We start from the raw sequence: 19,751 nt of genomic DNA on the forward strand, positions 1-19,751 counted from the left end.
CAGCCGAAAATAATAATAATGCAAGGAGGATGCTTAGTGACTTCACTGCACCTAATACCAATTTACATGGAAGAAGCATCTCCATCCCTGCCATTGGAACAAACAACTTTGAGCTGAAACCTCAATTAGTTTCTCTGATGCAGCAGAACTGCAAGTTTCATGGACTTCCATCTGAAGATCCTTTTCAGTTCTTAACTGAATTTTTGCAGATCTGTAATACTGTTAAGACCAATGGGGTTGATCCCGAGGTCTACAGGCTTATGCTTTTCCCATTTGCTGTAAGAGACAGAGCTAGAACATGGTTGGACTCTCAACCTAAAGATAGCCTGAACTCTTGGGATAAGCTGGTCACGGCTTTCTTAGCCAAGTTCTTTCCTCCTCAAAAGCTCAGTAAGCTTAGAGTGGATGTTCAAACCTTCAGACAGAAAGAAGGTGAATCCCTCTATGAAGCTTGGGAGAGATATAAGCAACTGACCAAAAAGTGTCCTTCTGACATGCTTTCAGAATGGACCATCCTGGATATATTCTATGATGGTCTGTCTGAATTAGCTAAGATGTCATTGGATACTTCTGCAGGTGGATCCATTCACCTAAAGAAAACACCTGCAGAAGCTCAAGAACTCATTGACATGGTTGCTAACAACTAGTTCATGTACACTTCTGAGAGGAATCCTGTGAGTAATGGGATGCCTCAGAAGAAGGAAGTTCTTGAAATTGATACTCTGAATGCCATATTGGCTCAGAATAAAATATTGACTCAACAAGTTAATATGATTTCTCAGAGTCTGAATGGAATGCAAACTGCATCCAACAGTGCTCAAGAGGCATCTTCTGAAGAAGAAGCTTATGATCCTGAGAACCCTGCAATAGCAAAGATAAATTATATGGGTGAACCTTATGGGAACACCTATAACCCCTCATGGAGAAATCACCCAAATCTCTCATGGAAGGATCAACAAAAGCCTCAACAAGGCTTTAATATTGGTGGAAGAAACAGGTTTAACAATAGCAAGCCTTTTTCATCATCCACTCAACAATAGACAGAGAACTCTGAACAAAATATCTCTAATTTAGCAAACTTAGTCTCTGATCTATCTAAGGCCACTCTGAGTTTCATGAATGAAACAAGGTCTTCCATTAGAAATTTGGAGGCACAAGTGGGTCAGCTGAGTAAGAAGATCACTGAAACCCCTCCTAGTGCTCTCCCAAGCAATACAGAAGAAAATCCAAAAGGAGAGTGCAAGGCAATTGATATAACCATCATGGCCAAATCCAAGGAGGAAGGGGAGGACGTGAATCCCAAGGAGGAAGACCTCCTGGGACGTCCAGTGCTCAATAAGGAGTTTTCCTCTGAGGAACCAAAGGAATCTGAGACTCATCTAGAGACCATAGAGATTCCATTGAACCTTCTTATGCCATTCATGAGCTCTGAAGAGTATTCTTCTTCTGAAGAGAATGAAGATGTTACTGAAGAGCAAGTTGCCAAGTTCCTAGGTGCAATCATGAAGCTGAATGCCAATTTATTTGGTAATGAAACTTGGGGAGATGAACCTCCCCTGCTCACCAATGAACTAAATACATTGGATCAACTGAGATTGCCTCAGAAGAAACAGGATCCTGAAAAGTTCCTAATACCTTGTACCATAGGCACCATAACCTTTGAGAAGGCTCTATGTGACCTTGGGTCATGAATAAATCTCATGCCACTCTCTGTAATGGAGAAACTGGGAATCTTTGAGGTGCAAGCTGCTAGAATCTCATTAGAGATGGCAGACAATTCAAGAAAAGAGGTTTATGATCAGGTAGAGGACGTGTTAGTAAAGGTTGAAGGCCTTTACATCCTTGCTGATTTCATAATCCTAGACAATGGGAAGGAAGAGGATGAATCTATCATCCTTGGAAGACCCTTCCTAGCCACAACAAGAGCTGTGATTGATGTAGACAGAGGAGAATTGATCCTTCAACTGAATGAGGACAACCTTGTGTTTAAAACTCAAGAATCTCCTTCTGTAACAATGGAGAGGAAGCATGAAAAGCTTCTCTCAGTACAGAGTCAACTAAAGCCCCCACAGTCAAACTCTAAGTTTGGTGTTGGGAGGCCTCAGCCAAACTCTAAGTTTGGTGTTGAACTCCCACATCCAAACTCTAAGTTTGGTGTTGGGAAGTCTATAAAATTGACCTGATCACCTGTGTGGCTCCATGAGAGCCCACTATCAAGCTATTGACATTAAAGAAGCGCTTGTTGGGAGGCAACCCAATTTTTATTTATCTAATTTTAGTGTTATTTCATGTTTTATTAGGTTCATGATCATGTGGAGTCACAAAATAAATCAAAAAATTAAAAACAGAATCAAAAATAGCAGAAGAAAAATCACACCCTGGAGGAAGGGCTTACTGGCGTTTAAACGCCAGTAAGAAGCATCTGGCTGGCGTTCAACGCCAGAACAGAGCATGGATCTGGCGTTGAACGCCCAAAACAAGCAGCATCCTGGCGTTCAGACGCCAGGAATGCACACTGAGGAAAGCTGGCACTGAACGCCAGAAACATGCTGCATCTGGGCGTTGAACGCCCAGAACAAGCATCAATTCGGCGTTTAAACGCCAGAATTGCATGCAAAAGCATTTTACATGCCTAATTGGTGCAGGGATGTAAATCCTTGACACCTCAGGATTTGTGGACCCCACAGAATCATCTCAGCATCTGTGGACCCCACAGGATCCCCACCTACCTCCACGCATACTCTTCTCTCTTCTCAATGTTCATCCTCTCTTCCCAATAAACACATTTCCCCAAAATCCTTCACCAATCACATCAAGCTCTCTTCCCTACTACCCCTTCACCACTCACATCCATCCACTCTTCCCCATAAACCTACCTCCTAAACCCCACCTACCTTCAAAATTCAAAATCACTTTTCCACCCAAACCCACCCTAAATGGCCGAACCTAACCCCTCTCCCTCCACTATATAAACCACTCCATTCTTCTTTATTTTTCACACAACAAAACCCTCTCATCCCCTTCTTAGTCGAGACACAACCCTCTCTCCCTCTCTTCTATTTCTTCTTCTTCTTCTTCTTTTCTTTCTTCTCTTGCTCGAGGGCGAGCAATACTCTAAGTTTGGTGTGGTAAAAGCATAAAGCTTTTTGTTTTTCCATTACCATTGATGGCACCTAAGACCGGAGAATCCTCTAGAAAAGGGAAAAGGAAGACAAAAGCTTTCACCTCCGAGTCATGGGAGATGGAAAGATTCATCTCCAAAGCCCATCAAGACCACTTCTATGATGTTGTGGCCAAGAAGAAGGTGATCCCCGAGGTACCTTTCAAACTCAAGAAAAATGAGTATCCAGAGATCCGACATGAGATCCATAGAAGAGGTTGGAAAGTTCTAACAAACTCCATCCAACAAGTCAGAATTCTAATGGTTCAAGAGTTCTATCCTAATGCATGGATCACTAGGAACCATGATCAAAGTAAGAACTCGAACCCAAAGAATTATCTCACTATGGTTCGGGGAAATTACTTAGATTTTAGTCCGGAAAACGTGAGGTTGGCGTTCAACTTGCCAATGATGGAAGAGAACGCACGCCCCTACACAAGGAGGGTCAACTTTGATCAAAGGTTGGACCAAGTCCTCATGGACATATGTGTGGAAGGAGCTCAATGGAAGATTGACTCAAAAGGCAAACTGGTTCAACTGAGAAGACTGGACCTTAAGCCTGTAGCTAGAGGATGGTTGGAGTTCATTCAACGCTCAATCATTCCCACTAGCAACCGGTCTGAAGTTACTATAGACCGGGCCATCATGATCCATAGCATCATGATTGGAGAAGAGGTGGAGGTTCATGAGATTATACCTCAAGAACTCTACAAGGTGGCTGACAAGTCCTCCACTATGGCAAGGTTAGCTTTTCCCCACCTCATTTGCCATCTATGCAATTCAGCTGGGATTGACATAGAGGGAGATATCCTCATTGATGAGGACAAGCCCATCACTAAGAAAAGGATGGAGCAAACAAGAGAGCCTATTCATGGATCTCAAGAGACGCATGAAGAAGCTCATCACCAAGAAATCCCTGAGATGCCTCAAGGGATGCACTTTCCTCCACTGAATTTTTGGGAGCAAATCAACACCTCCCTATGAGAATTAAGTTCCAACATGGGACAACTAAGGGTGGAACATCAAGAGCACTCAATCATCCTCCATGAAATTAGAGAAGATCAAAGAGCTATGAGGGAGGAGCAACAAAGACAAGGAAGAGACATAGAAGAGCTCAAGGACATTATTGGTACCTCAAGAAGAAAATGCCACCATCACTAAGGTGGACTCATTTCTTGTTCTCAAATTTTTTGTTTTTCATTTTCTTTATGTTAAGTGTTTATCTATGTTTGTGTCTTTATTACATGATCATTAGTGTCTAAGTGTCTATGCCTTAAAGTAGTGAATATGAATCCATCACCTCTCTTAAATGAAAAAATGTTTTAAAAAAAAAACAAAAGAACAAGAAGTACATGAGTTTCGAATTCATCCTTGAAATTAGTTTAATTATTTTGATGTGGTGACAATACTTTTTGTTTTCTGAATGAATGCTTGAACAGTGCATATGTCTTTTGAAGTTGTTGTTTATGAATGTTAAATATGTTGGCTCTTGAAAGAATGATGACAAGGAGACATGTTATTTGATAATCTGAAAAATCATAAAAATGATTCTTGAAGCAAGAAAAAGCAGTGAATACAAAGCTTGCAGAAAAAAAAAAGATGGCAAAAAAATAGAAAAAGAAAAAGCAAGCAGAAAAAGCCAAAAGCTCTTAAAACCAAAAGGCAAGGGTAAATAAAAAGGATCCCAAGACTTTGAGCATCAGTGGATAGGAGGGCCTAAAGGAATAAAATCCTGGCCTAAGCGGCTAAACCAAGATGTCCCTAACCATGTGCTTGTGGCTTGAAGGTGTCAAGTGAAAACTTGAGACTGAGCGGTTAAAGTCAAGGTCCAAAGCAAAAAAGAGTGTGCTTAAGAACCCTGGACTCCTCTAATTGGAGACTTTAGCAAAGCTGAGTCACAATCTGAAAAGGTTTACCCAGTTATGTGTCTGTGACATTTATGTATCTGGTGGTAATACTGGAAAACAAAGTGCTTAGGGCCACAGCCAAGACTCATAAAGTAGCTGTGTTCAAGAATCAACATACTGAACTAGGAGAATCAATAACACTATCTGAACTCTGAGTTCCTATAGATGCCAATCATTCTGAACCTCAATGGATAAAGTGAGATGCCAAAACTATTCAAGAGGCAAAAAGCTACAAGTCCCGCTCATCTGATTGGAGCTATGTTTCATTGATAGTTTGGAATTTATAGTATATTCTCTTCTTTTTATCCTATTTAATTTTTAGTTGCTTGGGGACAAGCAACAATTTAAGTTTGGTGTTGTGATGAGCGGATAATTTATACGCTTTTTGGCTTTGTTTTTAGTATGTTTTTAGTAGGATCTAGTTACTTTTAGCGATGTTTTTATTAGTTTTTATGTTAAATTCACATTTCTGGACTTTACTATGAGTTTGTGTGTTTTTCTGTGATTTCAGGTATTTTCTGGCTGAAATTGAGGGACTTGAGCAAAAATCAGATTCAGAGGTTGAAGAAGGACTGCTGATGCTGTTGGATTCTGCCCTCTCTGCACTCAAAGTGGATTTTCTGGAGCTACAGAACTCAAAATGGAGCACTTCTAATTGCGTTGTAAAGTAGACATCCAGGGCTTTCCAGAAATATATAATAGTCCATACTTTGGCCGAGTTTAGACGACGCAAAAGGGTGTTGAACGCCAGTTCTACGCTGCAGTCTGGAGTTAAACGCCAGAAACACGTCACGAACCAGAGTTGAACGCCAGAAACACGTTACAAACTGGCGTTCAACTCCAAGAATGACCTCTCCACGTGTAAACTTCAAGCTCAACCCAAGCACACACCAAGTGGGCCCCAGAAGTGGATTTATGCATCAATTACTTGCTTCTGTAAACCCTAGTAACTAGTTTAGTATAAATAGGACTTTTTACTATTGTATTAGACATCTTGGGACGTCTAGTTCTTAGATAATGGGGGCTGGCCATTCGGCCATGCCTGAACCTTTCACTTATGTATTTTTCAATGGTAGAGTTTCTGCACTCCATAGATTAAGGTGTGGAGCTCTGCTGTTCCTCATGATTTAATGCAAAGTACTACTATTTTATATTCAATTCAACTTATTCTGCTTCTAAGATATCCATTCACACCCAAGAACATGATGAATGTGATGATTATGTGACGCTCATCATCATTCTCACTTATGAACGCGTGCCTGACAAACACTTCCGTTCTACATGCAAACAAGCTAGAATGAGTATCTCTTAGATATCTAATACAGGGGACCGAGTCCGAGTTATTAGCATCTTCGTGGTATAAGTTAGAACCCATGGATGGCCATTCCTCAGATCCAAAAAGTCTAAACATTGTCTGTGGTATTCCGAGTAGGATCTGGGAAGGGATGGCTGTGACGAACTTCAAACTCGCAAGTGCTGGGCGTAGTGACAGACGCAAAAGGATAGTAAATCCTATTCCAGTATGATCGAGAACCTCCAGATGATTAGCCATGCCGTGACAGAGCATTTGGACCATTTTCACAGAGAGGATGGGATGTAGCCATTGACAACGGTGATGCCTTACAGAAAGCTTGCCATGGAAAGGAGTAGGAATGATTGGATGAAGACAGCAGGAAAGCAGAGGTTCAGAGGAACGAAAGCATCTCTATACGCTTATCTGAAATTCTCACCAATGAATTACATAAGTATTTCTATCTTTATTTTCTATTTATTTATTATTATTATTCGAAAACTCCATAACTATTTGATATCTGCCTGACTGAGATTTACAAGATGACCATAGCTTGCTTCATACCAACAATCTCCGTAGGATCGACCCTTACTCACGTAAGGTTTTATTACTTGGACGACCCAGTGCACTTGCTGGTTAGTTGTATCGAAGTTGTGACAAATTATGAATTAAGATTAGAGCACCAAGTTTTTGGAGCCATTACCAGGGATCACAATTTCGTGCACCAGCTTGCAATACAAGGTGAGAAAAGTTGGGCAAATAGGTTAAGAAAATTTGAATTACAAAATATGTATGTTAGGTAAGATCTTAGTCTAATCAATGATTCACTTATTAGCTCACTTAGCCTTATATATATACCATTACCTTTACCTTGGCCCCATTACAATCTTGAAAAAGACCTCATGATTTTTGTATGCCTATATTCTATAATTGTTGATTGGTTAGATGAAGAACAAAGTTATAGAAAGTAAGAATAAAAAGAAGAGTAGAGTGATTAACCCAATAAACACTGAGTGACTAGAGAGTAAACACAAAATCCAGTGAGTGTTTAATAGCTTATCGACATATATCTCTGCTTAAATTGTTAATTGTCTTGCAAGTATGTAAAATATTTATACCCATCTCAATTGTAAAAGTGCTCTAACAGTATCTAGGGTTTGGCTATGTATATATGATTCCTTGAGAATGTGAATTAATTTAACTACATGTAAATTTTATATACAAGTGAATAACAATTAGAATTGCATGATTCATTTAGGTAGTTGCATTTAGGATAGATTGCATTGCATGAGATTCCACCACTTTAACCGTACCTTACTCTTTATCTTGGACTTAGCATGAGGACATGCTATTGTTTAAGTGTGGGGAGGTTGATAAACCCATATTTTATGATATATTTTGTGCTTAATTTAAGTGATTTATTCAATCATTTACCCACTTATTCATGTAAATTGCATGGTTTTACTTTTTCTTCCCTATTATGTGATATATATGAAAAACATGTTTCCTATGCTTTAAAAATAATTATTTTAAATCACTTTTTATTACCATTCGATGCTGTGATTTGTGTGTTGAGTATTTTCATATCTCCTAAGGCAGGAATGATTTAAAGGATGGAAAGGAAACATACAAAAATAGAAGGAAAGCACAAAATGGAGTTTTTGAAGAAACTGGCAGCGACGCGAACGCATGAACGACGCGGTCGCATGACCAGCGCAAAAAGGCAGCGACGCGGATGCGCGCCATGAGCAGAACACAGATGACGCGTACGTATGACCGAAGCGAACGCGTAACAAAGAAAACTCCAGATGACGCGACCGCGTGACCCACGCGGACGCGTGATAGATGCCACGCACCAGAAATTATAGAAAACACTCCCAGCAATTTCTGCAACCCTTTTTGGCCCAGATTCAAGTTCAGAAGGCATAGATTAGAGGTTATAAAGTGGGGGAATGCATCCATTTAAAGAAGGTCTTCAATTATTCACTTTTTCATAGTTTAGATGTAGTTTTTAGAGAGAGAGGTTCTCTCCTCTCTCTTAGGTTTTAGGATTAGGATTCCTCTTAAAAGATTTAGAATTTCAATTCTTCATCAAGTTCAATATTTCTTTTACTTTATATTTCTCTTTTACTTTCAGATACTTTAATGCTATCCTTTAATTACTTTTATTGCCAAATTGGCTTATGAACCATTCATGTTTAGATTTGAATATTCTATTTAATATAATTGAGGTATTTCAGTTTATGATTGCTTTCTTTTATTTATGTTACTGTTGCTTCCAATCTGAAGACATTTTTATTCGAGTAAGTTTACTTTTCCCCTTTTGGCCTTGGTTAAGTAATTGGTAACTCATGAGTTATCAAACTCAACGTGATTGATAATTGTTGTCTTTGCTAATTGAATTGAACTTCAATAACTCCAGTCCTTTCTTAGGAATTGACCAGGACCTGAGGATCAAACTAATTGGTCCACTTGACCTCCCTTTGCTTTAGTAAAGGCTAACTAAGTGGGATTAAAAACTCAATTCTCATCACCATTGATAAGGATAACTAGGATAGGACTTCCAAATTCTCATACCTTGCCAAGAGTTTATTTTATAGTTATTTATTTATTTTATTTGTCATTTAAATTACTTGCTCCTTACCTTCAAAACTCCCAATTTACAAAACTCATAACCAATAATAAGAACACCTCCCTGCAGTTTCTTGAGAAGACGACCCGAGGTTTAAATACTTCGGTTATCAATTTTAAAGGGGTTTGTTACTTGTGACAACCAAAACGTTTGTAAGAAAGGACTTTTGTTGGTTTAGAAGCTATACCTGCAACGAGAATTTATCTGCGAATTTCTAGACCACGCAAAAGTTCTCTCTTCAGACTCATACTAGTCCCTAAAACGCTTTCCGTTCATCAGAACACTAAAAATGACATCGTTTTGTATTTATTAAAAAAAGAAAGAAAGAAAAAGAAAAAAAAGAAAAACACGCTCCCCTTCCCCTTCCCCAATCCTTCCCCTTCACCTTTTCCTTCTCTTTCCCCAATCTGAGATCGTTCCCCTTTCCCTTTCCCTTCTCCCTGCCTTTCTCCTTCCCAAACCTGAGGCCCTTTCTTTTTCCTTTTTCCTTCCCCAACCTGAAGCCCTTCCCCTTCCCCTTCTCCTTCCCTTTCTCCTTCTCCAACCTAGGACCCTCCCCCTTTCCCAACCTGAAGTCTCTGCCACCGCCTCTCGTCGGCTTCCGTTACGGTGGCACGCTACTCGTCTCCTTTCCCAACCTAGTCTCTCTTTTCTGCCTTTTCTCTTGTATGGTTTTTTTTTCAATTTTTTTATTGCAATGAAGTTTGTTCTGTAACTGGTTGCATAAAGTTTTGAACTTGATAAATGAATTTTGTGGTTCAAGTAAAAAATGACTTTGAATTGAGTTTGTTGAAATGATGTGTATTGATGAGTAATGAGAATGTTTAGTTAATTCATCTGTGAAAATTGATGGTTAGTTGTGTATGAAGAAAAACAAAAGAAGGTAATGGAGGAATTAATTTGGGATCAGGGAGGTAGAGGAAGACAGAAAAAATATAAGAGAAGAGGGAGATGCAGAGAAAGATAGAGAGGAGACAAGAGGGGAATGGATCCTCTCAATTTTTTTAACAATTGAGAGAGTAAAGTGTAATCTCTCACCATTAATTTTGTAAGTAGGATCAATAATAAATATGAGAGAGAACAATGAAGGGCTAGAGATCACACTTTACACCCTCAATTTTTTTTAACAATGGAGAGGATCCATTCCCGAGACAAGAGTGTAAGAGACTAGGTTAGAAAAGAGAGAGTGTGCGGTGTGGCACGACGCCGTGATGGAGGCCAGCTAGAAGCAACAACAGAGAGAAAGAAGGAAAGGAGAAGGAGCTCAAGTTGGGACGTCGTTTTAATGTTCTGATAAACGGAAAGCGCATTAGAGAATAAAATTGAGTAACTATTAATTTCAAAGACCACTTTAAATCTTGAGTACAACTTCAAAAATTATTTTAAGGCTTAAGTCATTATATAATACTAGAGATACGGGTCTCAATTTTTCTCTCTTTCTTTTCTTATAATTGCTATAAAAGTTGTTGATATATCATTTCTCTTAGTTTTACATCTTATTATAATATTCAGTGACGAAAATATGAATGTATGCTACGATTGCTTCCTTTGATCCTAAATATGTTTTTAATATTAAATAAGTGAGATTTTAGAGTAAAATTTGAGATTATAAATACTAAAGTAAATCCCGTAAAATAATTTTTAAAGAATTTTGCATTGAATAAATGCAACTCTAAACAAATATTCTTGAAAAATTAGTTTTTCAAAAGATTAAATATATTAATCAATAATAAAAAATAAAAAATTTATTTTTTTGAAAAAGAAATCGATCATTTAATTCGTATGAAAACAGTTTAATAAAAATTAATTATAAAAAATAAAAAAAGGAAAAACTAATTATTTTAATTTATTAAAAACTAGTATTTCTAATATTTTAAAAATTAAGAATTAATTTATAATATTTTTTAACTATAACTTATACCAATGAGAAGTTTCTAAGATACGAATATTTTTTAATTTTTATTTTTTAATTTTTATTTTTTAAATGGGTGAGGGGGGACAGGGGAAAACAGGGCGAAGCGAAATGATGTGTTAGGCGACAAGAAAGCGGCTTTTAATTTTGGATTGCCGGGTTCAGAACGCGACAGGTAACTTCCCTCACTAATATGAACACACATGCTACGCGCCGAGGAAAGGCGCGTTACCACACGGGCGAACTGCGTTGGTGGGAGGACAGGAGGTACTTTTTAAAGTTCCGGTGAGGGGAAGCGGGTCCCACAGGCCATGGCTTTGAAAAGCGATGATAGTGTCGCTTTTTGATGTGAAAGTGAGATGCACGCGTGTGGATGGCACCTGTACCTGTGTTGGACAGTCATTTTAGTTCGTTTAAATAATTAAATTTTCCATGGATACAATTGTTTTCTTTTTCAGTTTGGGTCTATTTATTTTCATTCAGAAATGGGCTTGCTCTTTGTTGTTTTTCCCTTTTAATAAAAAGTAGTAGAATTAAAATTTCCAGCAATGACAAAAAGGGGCAACATCAAACCGTAACAAACAAAAAAATATTTTGGTATAATTTTTTTTTCTAAAATTAGGAATGAAACTTGAATTCGAGACTTTTAAATAAAAAGGAGAGACTATGCCATTTAAATTATAGTTCATTAGTTTTTTCATAATTTTCTTAAAATGCTAGATAAACTCGAATTTTAGTTCTTCGTTATACATGCCGTGATGGTTTGTGCTTTTGGAAATATTTGTCTGCAATTTCTTTTAGTTTCCTCGTATATTTTTTTGAGGAAATTAATGTTAAGGAATACTTTTTGTAATAAAAAAAATTCATTAGTATTATCTCAAATACATGATACATATAAAAAAATTAGTCACTTAATATTTTTTAGTTAAATCAAATGAATTAACTAAAAATATATGTGATATCATTTTATTCTTGAATGATTAGGGTGATATTAAGGAAGTTAATAAATTTATAGGAAATAACATATCTAACTAAATGGATATTGCATGCATCTTCTTAAAAAAGAGCAGGGTGTATTTGGATGGGGTATTTTTACGTATATAAAACAATTGGTAACATTGATAACGTGTTTGTCCTAAACAAATTTGGTTATATATTTATCCTTTTTTTATCTGTATTTCATAGTAAGGTAAGGTGATTTACCATTACACGTAAATTTTGTTGGCCTTCCATGATTTAGCAGGGTGTAGGGTTTGAAACTAGTGAATGGTTACATCTTATCACGATTTACTAGAGAAAATACAATAAAATACTAAATTATTGCAACTTACGACTTAGTTTGAGACATGATGGTGATAAAACAGTTCAATGATTTTGTAAGGCAACAGTAGGTGCAACGATTTAATAGTCCAATGATGTCCGCATAAGAGTTCAATTTGATCAGTATGTTAGTTATAAAATTGCCTATACAATTTCTGCTAGTTTTTGGTTCTTAACATCATAAAGCCAAAACTAAGAAAACTAGAGAAGGAATAACTTTCAGCCTTAAGAATCAAACAATTATCTTTATCCAATCATCAACTAGTTTTGCAAAATTATAAAATACTATACTATAAAACTTAGAGAATATGAAAGAAACTGCATGGCTCAATTATTGAACAAAGTCCAAATTACTCTTCCACGAGATTTTGTGAAATTTGATTATTTTGTGATATAAAAGGATGATGAAATGCAAATATTATTTTAGGAGCCATCACATAAAGACACTTAAAACATTTTTTTTAAATTAATAATTAAAATTTAACACATGTAATCGATTAAATTGGATTATTTTTTTTATCAAAATTAGACTATGCTAAAAAATCAATAAACTAAATTTTGAACCAGTCTAAATTAATTTTTTTTATAAAAAATTACTACAATACCTCTATTATAAAAAATGATTAAAATACTTGTATTATATATATATTTTTTAAAAATTCTAAATTCTACCCTTTTCTTCTCTCTTTGCCATCATAAGGTTAAGATTTAAGATTTTTAAAATTAATATATATAAAATATGAGTATTTTAGTCAATTTTTATAATAAGAGTATTATAGTTCGTTAGTTTCTATAAAAAAAAAATATTAATTTAGATCGATTCAAAATTTGGTTTATCGATTTTTCGATCAAATTGATTTGTTTAGTTTAATTTTGACAAAAATAATATAATTTAATCGATTATATATATTAAATTTTAATTATTAAAATATATCTTTAAAAAAAAGATGTTTTAAACGTCTTTATCTGAGTGGCTCCCATTATTTTATTATCGTGAAGGTATTCCAGAAGTTTGAGTCATGGAGTTGTATGCTTAGCTTGAAGATATGGTAACCAGCTCTGAAGAATTTGTTTTGAATCCTCAATTTGTTGGTATCGGGGAGTTTTCAGTTCAATACCCGTGGTTGCAGCGAATGTATAGCATTGGTTACTTCTCCTTCTTTTACAACAAATTTAAACCATGATATATATTGGCGTTGCTTGTGATATACGAGATAATCACACATTTGGTGAGCTTGTTATTGCAATGACGACTTCTTATCACAACTTCTATAAATGCCAAAGAACTAGACATGATAATGAGAATGAAAAGCCCCTTATGACAGGAGATGATAACGACAAGGATATAGGAAACATTCTAGCTAGATAGGATAACGAACCCCATCCTACAAGTTCCGAAACGTAGCAATACTCTCACACTCCTCAACTTTGAATACAGATGTCATGGTGTAACAAGGGTTTCCATATATAGAATCTGGATTTGGCATGATGATTCATTTGATATTCCTGTGCCAAATAATTTTTAAATTAGACAATCTTTCCAAAATAAGCAAGAAGCTATGCTAGTATGAAAGTGGTAACATTCATCGTGGAGTAGTTGAGTATAGAATGTTAAAGTTAAATCACATCAAATACTATAAAAAGTATAAAAAATTTAAAAATGATTGCAGTTTGACTCACACTTCTACAGATAAACGGTATTAGTGGGGAGATCAAAAGATACAATAAATCTCACATGTTTAAAAACTAAAATTTTGAGTGATCACAGACAACTTAATTATCATGTGATATATGAATCTATATTTCCAAGGTCAATGCTATGGTGAGGAAGTAATTTTTTTCCCTCACCTGTTGAACGTACGTGAGTAAACAATAAATGAACGTGTTTGGTGTGTGTCTTGACGGAGGAGAACAAGATCTGCAAATTATCAAAATTTGTGTTGGGTGTTAATAAAAAATGATTAATTAAATGAAACTGATTAATGCTTAATGTTGTTAATTAAGGTTGTGGACTTTTTTTACTGGACCTCGAATTATTTTGTTATCTGATTGATTTCCAGCTGATTGTTACTGGTTTTAGTAATGAAAATGTGATAATTTATTTGTTTCATATGAAAATTAGGCTTGGAAAAAAAATAATCGAATGTAAATTAAAAATATGGATTTAGTTTGATAAAAAAATTTTCACACAGAACAATGTAGGAATTGTTATTGAAACTAAAAATTAAATAGATTGATTGATTTTAAATTAATAATTTAATGGGATTCAATTTGATAAAAATAAATGTACTGGTATTATTTTTGTTGTATAATTAATTATGTTCATTCGTAAATAATTATTTATTTTTGTTTTGAAAATAATTATTTTTTGTAATATACATAAGAAAAAAAAATCAAATTTTTTATCTTTATAGGGGAGTTTTTATTATGTTAACATGACATTCATACATTAAGTTTAAAAATTATTTACTTAGGTATTGTCACTAGAAATCTTTAAAATTATTTACAAAATTAAAGTAGTGTAGGGATCCAATTGAAAGAAAAGAAAGTATAAGGACCTAATTAAAAAATTGGTGAAACTATAGGGACCAACAAAGTAATTAAACCTTTAAAAAATAACAACCTAAGCAAAATAACCTAAGCAAATAACTTAAAATTAAAAAATAACAACCTAAATAAATAATAAATAATAATTTAAAAGAATAAAATACAAATAACTTAAAATGATAAAAAGAGTTTGTTGTCAATATGTTTGCTAAGAAAAAAATCGATGAAATAAATAAATTTACAATGAATTTATTTTTTCTAAAACAATAAACTTACCAACCAATTAGGTGTAATCAAATCCAGGAGCATTGAGAATGTCAAAACTCACAAAACTAAATCCATATTATATGATACTTGACGATTCTGGAAGTCTGTGCATATCGATACGTTGGTTCAAATCCATATTAGTTATTATGTGAACTTAGTTTTTTCAAAAATTATAATTTATTTGTTTTTTCTTTAAATAAAATAGTAATAATTATATAATAAGAATAAAATGTAACTATAATTTAAGAATTTAAAAAATATCAATCTACGTAAATAATTTATAAATAATTTTTTTAAATTAGTTCAATAATATTAAAAACTAAATATCTAATAACCTAATAAAGCGTATTTAAAAATTCAAAAAGTGACTTCTAAAAAAATAATAATTTATAATTTATAAATAAAATTTTAAAAATTTCTAGTGACAACATCTAAGCAAATAATTTTTAAACTTAATGTATGAACGTCATGTAAACATAATAAAAACTCCCTATATGTATTTGTATTACCATAAAGATAGAAGATTTGATTTTTTTTCTCATGTATATTACAAAAAATAGTTATTTCCAAAACAAAAAAAATAATTATTTATGAATAAACATAATTAATTATACGACAAAAATAATACCAGTACGTTTATTTTTATCAAATTGAATCCCATTAAATTATTAATTTAAATTCAATCTATTTAATTTTTAATTTCAATAACATTTTTTACATTGTTCTGTGTGAAATTTTTTTTATCAAACTAAATCTATATTTTTAATTTACATTCAGTTATTTTTTTTCTAAGCCTAAATCAGCTGGAGACCAACCAAATAACAAAAACATTCGAGATCCAATAAAAAAAGCCCACAACCTTAATTAATAACATTAACCATTAATCAGTTTCACTTAATTAATCCTTTTCGATCAACACGCAACATAGATTTGACAGTTTATAGATCTTGTCTTCCTCCATCAAGACCCACACTACACGCGTTCATTTATCGTTTGCCCACGTACGTTTTAACAGGTGAGGAAAAAAATTGCTTCCTCACCGTAGCATTACCCTATTTCCAATGGTCAGAACTGATGCAGCTATGTTAATAAAGGTCTTGGAAAATGCAATAGAGGTCATTTATGGTTTCAGACCAAGTTATGGGAAAGTTTGGTTAGCAAAACATAAGAAAATTGCACAAATGATGTGTTAGCTCTTTGATATCTTAAAATTGAATTATTAGAAACAAGATATTAAACTGAAAAAGGATTGTGTATTATTTAAAGTGAGTTCAAAGGTATAATACATAGGGATATATATAGGTGTTAGAAGAATTAAAGTAATAAAAGCATGCAATCCTGTAATTAATATACAGATATTCTATAAAAATATAAATGATACTATTTGATCTAAATTGATTATTTTATTCTCTAACATCCCCCTCAAACTCAAGTGGGAGTTACAGATACCATCTTGAGTTTGAGTATGTACTAGCTAGAGTCCAAAAACGAGTAGGATGATGAGCTTTCGTGAATATATCAACAGTCTGATCCAGAGTTCCAACAGCGACGAGGCGAACAGCATCAATAAGGAGACGTTGCTGGACAAAGTGACAATCAATCTCACTGTGTTTGGTGCGTTCATGAAACACATCATTATGCGCAATCTGAATAGCACTGCGATTGTCAAAAAAGACATCAGTTGGGGATGATTGATGAGCACCCAAATAAGCCAACGAATCGAGACAATCTCAGTAGTGGTATCAGCGAGAGCACGGTATTCACCTTCTGTGCTTGATCGACTAGTGAACATTTGCTTCTTAGCTCTCCAAGAAATGAGAGTGTCGCTAAGAAACAAACAATAACCAGTAGTAGAACGACGATCAGTGGGATCACCAGCCCAATCAGCATCTGAGTATGCCTGAAGAGACAAAAATGAATGGGTAGAAAAATAAAGGTCATGAAATAGAGTACTTTTGATGTAGTGAAGAATGCGAAGGACTACCGCATAGTGAGTAGTATGAGGATCTGACAAGAACTGACTAAGTACATGAACTGGATAGGCGATGTCTGCTCGAGTGACAGTCAAGTAGACGAGACCTCCAACTAACTGTCGATAAAGAGTAGGATTATCCAAAACCGTGCCATCCATAGGGGTAAAAATCGAACATTAGGCTCAAAGAAAATAGACTCAGTGTGACTATCTGTAATCCTGGTGCGAGCAAGAAGATCTGAAGCATACTTAGCTTGAAAGAGATAGATACCATCATCTGTAGATATGACCTCGAGACCAAGAAAATAACTGAGAGAATCAAGATCTTTCATCTCAAAATTACGGTGAAGGGAGGCTTTGAGATCAGATATACCATTAATATCATCTCCAGTAATGATCATGTCATCAACATGCAAAAGCAGAAGAACAACTCCACGTTCACTTTTACGAATAAAGAGAGCATTCTCATGAGGGCTGCAAGTGAAACTGAGATTGTATATAGTGGTGCAGAACTTGTCAAACCATTCACGAGGAGCTTGCTTAAGACCATAAAGTGCCTTGCGAAGGAGACAAACTTTGCTAGAAGGACAAGGATAACCTGGAGGTGGTTTCATATAGACCTTCTTTTTCAAATCTCCATTAAGAAATGCATTCTTCATGTCTATCTGACTAAGAGACCATTTTTTGACCGCAGCAATGACAAGAATGAAGGATTAAATGTTCATAACACGCAGCGGAAATAATAAAATAATCCTATTGATCTATTTTGTGCTCAAAACTTTATTTCAATAAGATGGGTCATATGTAATACCTGAGTACCTCAGTGAATAAAACTTTCTCTTTCGATAGTACGAAGGTACTATGTGTATCTACACTAAGACTGATCCTTATTGTCAACTCCTTGACCAATAGATTTAATTGAGAAACTTCTAGTAATTGCTTGCACCAGCAATTCTTCACTAAGAATTGGAATATATGTGTATGTGGAGGTAGAAGAAAAAAGTTGTATTCTTTTCTTTTACCATATATATATATATATATATATATATATATATATAAGATTGGTGACTGATTTATAAATCAAATTAAAACTTAATTTGAAATAACATCAGTTAGGATCTTATCTATATTTAAAACTTATCATAGAATAAATAATTAATTATTTCATATTCTCAATTATCATATTATTATATTCATGGTGCTAGCAAAGAATATAATAGTATTCTATTTGAATTAATATAATTATTTATTTGATCAAATTAAAATAATAATTAAATAATTATTTACCAAGGATTAGAACACTCGTTAGTGTGTGACCCCATAGGTTCAATACTAAGCGGGTAGTAAATTAGTCATACTAAATTTACTAATCAAGGATGGCGTCTAACACTCCTTGACGACCCGATAGTATGAAGTAATAATATTTTTTACTAAGAACCCAAGATGAACAAAAAATATAACTCTTTCTATCTTTTTAGCTCTTGGCTAACTTTTAGAGTACGGTTTGATTGTCAAACTCTAACTTATTACCATTATTATAATGAATTATGAATGACTTAAGAAACTCATTTATTAATTCATTCAAACTCCCTTGGCCAATGCATTGTTTATTTCATTCATTATAATCGAAGAGCTCAAACTCATTACCATAGTTGATGGATTCTATATTGACTAATCATTAATTCTACAAGTATTTAAATCATACCCAATGTCCATTCGACTAGCACCGTAAGGTATTATTAGGTGTTCAGAATCAAAGTATAATAAATACATTGTCAATTACTATGATAGTCACAGGTCAAAAAAAAATTCTAATATTATGTTCATTATAAAAATTTTCTATTGACAAATATACGGTAACTATAACCATTAGAAATTTTTAGAGTGAGTCAGTTCAATGATCATATCTCTATATATACCATTTATATATATAATTTAATAAATGAGATCTATTATTCTTCATTCAATTGGTTATTAAGCTACCCGAACCACTAATGTCCCATTTTAGTGATTCTACGATTAATAACAATTTAAATTAAAAGTACTCAAAAAACGTATATCTCATTATTACGATCCCTATCGTAATTATTCGTTTCTATTTTTAATTAAGGACACTATTATAAATTATAAAATTTTATTCTTATAAATAATAATAATAATAATAATAATAATAATAATAATAATAATAATAATAATAATAATAATAATAATAATAATAATAATAATAATAATAATAATAATAATAATAATAATAATTCATGATAGTATTTTGTTGGACATAGACATTTATCTACAACAAAGAAGAGCTCGAACAGATGTGAGACAAGCAACAGGAGTAAAAGTCTCTTCATAGTCAATACCATTGATGAGCGGATAATTTATACCCTTTTTGACATTGTTTTTACATAGTTTTTAATATGTTTTAGTTACTTTTTCTTATATTTTTATTAGTTTTTATGCAAAAATCATATTTCTAGACTTTACTATAAGTTTGTGTGTTTTTCTGTGATTTCAGGTATTTTCTGGCTGAAATTAAGGGACCTGAGCAAAAATCTGATTCAGAGGCGGAAAAAGAACTGCAGATGCTGTTGGATTCTAACCCTCCTGCACTTAAAGTGGATTTTCTGGAGCTACAGAAGCCCAATTGGCGCGCTCTTAATTGCGTTGGAAAGTAGCCATCTTGGGCTTTCCAGCAATATATAATAGTTTATGCTTTGCCTGAGATTTGATGGCCCAAACTGGC

At 34.1% G+C, this 19,751-nt stretch overlaps 1 non-coding gene across 1 annotated transcript; it reads right to left on the bottom strand.

The window, feature by feature from the left end:
* Positions 1-392: 392 nt before the first annotated feature.
* LOC148550828 (small nucleolar RNA R71) lies at positions 393-500 on the bottom strand. Its single transcript, XR_015893362.1, has one exon. It is a non-coding gene; the product is annotated as a small nucleolar RNA R71 (small nucleolar RNA).
* Positions 501-19,751: the final 19,251 nt, after the last annotated feature.

This window comes from Arachis ipaensis, chromosome B7 (assembly GCF_059453495.1).
Source record: "Arachis ipaensis isolate K30076 ecotype BB chromosome B7, ASM5945349v1, whole genome shotgun sequence".
Classification (NCBI taxonomy): Eukaryota; Viridiplantae; Streptophyta; class Magnoliopsida; order Fabales; family Fabaceae; genus Arachis; species Arachis ipaensis.